This window comes from Polypterus senegalus, unplaced genomic scaffold (assembly GCF_016835505.1).
Source record: "Polypterus senegalus isolate Bchr_013 unplaced genomic scaffold, ASM1683550v1 scaffold_1815, whole genome shotgun sequence".
NCBI lineage: Eukaryota > Metazoa > Chordata > Cladistia > Polypteriformes > Polypteridae > Polypterus > Polypterus senegalus.
The window spans coordinates 2,592-5,379 of NW_024381469.1; the positions used below are offsets into that span (position 1 = coordinate 2,592).

At 53.4% G+C, this 2,788-nt stretch overlaps 1 non-coding gene across 1 annotated transcript; it reads right to left on the bottom strand.

Annotated features, from left to right (window-relative positions):
• Nucleotides 1-334: 334 nt before the first annotated feature.
• On the bottom strand, nt 335-407 carry trnav-uac. Its single transcript has one exon. It is a non-coding gene; the product is annotated as a tRNA-Val (tRNA).
• Nucleotides 408-2,788: the final 2,381 nt, after the last annotated feature.

Here is a 2,788-nt window from a genome sequence, read left to right on the forward strand (position 1 = left end):
AAGGCTTCCTGGACTTTCCCAGAAAAACTCACGCCACTGTTTCCACCCGTTTCAACCGGGACCTTTGCGTGAGGCTTAACGATGATAACCACTACACTATGGAAACTAAGCCTGTCCGGCCACTTTTCCCGTCGTCCTGTTGGGTTGAGCACTTGCTCCAAGTTTGACTTAAAAGGGATTGACCTTCAGCCACCCTGGTTCGGCAGTCTTAGTGCCTACCTTCAGGTGCACCCTGCTTCTCACGAAAAGGGGAGCCTTAAGCCACTCGACGTGTCGTGTAAGCAACAGGGGCGCCCATCTTCAATCCACCCCAACCACTGGCCCCAGGACAGAATGTTTCCACCCGGTTTCGAACCGGGACCTTTCGCGTGTAAAGCTTAACGTGATAACCACTACACTATGGAAACCTAGCTCCTGGCCTCCCGCCAGGGGCCTGGTGAGCCAGATTCTGGGTAGTACGGCGGTTTCAGGTCGCAGGGGACAAACTTCGAGCAGGGCCGCAAGCTTTCTCGCTTGTCCCTGGCGACGTAAGGGAAGCAAACGCCCACGCTGGATGGGATAACTTCCTCTGCAGCTAAAGCGCTAAGGAGCAGCGTGGGGTCGTGTCATCTCCAACGCTGAGGGTAGCTCGCGCTAAAGGAGGGAGAAAACAAATCTGCTCCAGTAAGACTGTTTCCACCCGGTTTCAACCGGGACCTTTAGCTGTTAGGCTTAACGTGATAACCACTACACTATGGAAACTAGACTCTACCCTTGTCTCCCTTGGCCTGGGTGGAAAATGGCATAGCGTTCAATGGCTGGTCTTCCCGGGAAACAAGCGAAAAGAAATGACAAGAAAGATTACTTAAAGGCTGAAATCAGTTAATCATGGAAAAAGCAAACGGCTATAGAGACGGAGAAAGGAGCTCCTCGCTACTCTTACCGTAGAAGGGAGGGAGGCACAGAGACATCCGGCGCACCTGGTGCGCACGGCAGGCTGTGGGAACCGTGAGCATTCAGCACCTTAGAAAGGCTTCCTGACTTTCCCAGAAAAACTCACGCCCGCACTGTTTCCACCCGGTTTGAACCGGGACCTTTTGTAAGGCGCTAACGTGATAACCACTACACTATGGAAACTAAGCCTGTCCGGCCACTTTTCCGCTGTCCTGTTGGGTTGAGCACTTGCTCCAAGTTTGGACTTAAAAGGGATTGACCTTCAGCCACCCTGGTTCCGCAGTCTTAGTGCCTACCTTCAGGTGCACCCTGCTCTCCTCCCAAAGGGAGTTTTAAGCTACTCGGGACGATCGTAAGCAACAGGGCGCCCCATCTTCAATCCACCCCAACCGCTGGCCCCAGGACAGAACAATGTTTCCACCCGGTTTTCGAACCGGGACCTTTCATGGTAAAGCTTAACGCGATGCAAACTCTACACTATGGAAACCTAGGCCCCTGCCTCCAGGGGCCTGGGTGAGCTGGATTCTGGGCAGTATGGCGTTTCAGGTCTCCAGGGACAAACTTCCGAGCAGGGCAGCAAGCTTTCCCGCTTGTCCCTGGCGACAATAGGCGGGAAGCAACGCCCACGCTGCATGGGATAACTTCCTCTGCAGCTAAAGGAGTGCTAAGGAGCAGCGTGGAGGGGGTCATTCCAACGCTGAGGGTAGCCTCAAAGGAGGGAGAAAACAAATCTGCTCCAGTAAGACTGTTTCACCCGCTAACATACCGACCTATGGAAAGCTAACGTTAACCACTTTTCCACCTATTGAAACCAGACTCACCCTTGCCTATGGCCTGCTGGAAATGGCATAGCGCTAATGGCTGGTCTTCCAGGGAAACAAGCCGAAAGAAATGACAAGAAAGATTACGAAGGCTGAAACAATTAGGGAAAAGCAAACGGCATAGAGACCGAGAAAGGAGCCCTCGCTACTTCACCGTTAAGGAGGGAGCACAGAACGGTAACCGTGACTCAAGCAGGAAGGCTGTGAACCGTGAGCATTCAGCACCTTAGAAAGTCGGACTTTCCCCGAAAAACTCACGCCAACTGTGTCCCCAGCTTCAACCCGGGACCTGGATGCTAGGCGAATGAACCACCACTGGAAATCACCAGCTGGGCCACTCTTCCGCGTCTGTTGGGTTGAGCCTTGCTCCAAGTTTGGACTTAAAGGATTGACCTTCAGCCACCCTGGTCGGCAGTCTTAGTGCTCACCTTCAGGTGCACCTGCTTCCCGGTAAGGGACCGGCTAACCACCACTTGGAAAGTCTACAGTGCCCTTCTTCAATCCACCCCAACCGCTGGCCCCAGGACAATTCACCCGGGTTCCACGGCATTCCGCGTTAACCAGGAAATCACTAACCCTGGAAACCTTACCCGGCCCTCGAAGGGAGGTGAGCCAGATTCTGGGTAGTACGGCGTTCAGGCCAGGGGACAAACTCGGAGCAGGGCGCAAGTTTCCCTTGCCTGCGCGCAAGCAGGAGCAACGCCCACGCTGATGGATAACTTCCTTTCAGCTAAGGGCGCAAGGGGCGCTGGGCCGTGTACCTCCAACGCGAGGACCCGCTGCTAAAGGAGGGAGAAAACAAAGCCAAGACTTTTCCAGGTTTAACCGGATTTCAGTAGGTAACGGATAACCACTACACTATGGAAACCAACCACCTGCCTTGGCCTGGTGGAAAAGGATAGTCAATGGCTGGTCTTCCTGGAAAAAGCCGAAAAGAAAAAGAAAATTAAAGGCGAAATCAGTTAAAGGAAAAGCAAACGCTAAGAGACGAGAAAGGAGTTCCCACTCTACCGTAGCGGAGGGAGGCAAGAGAT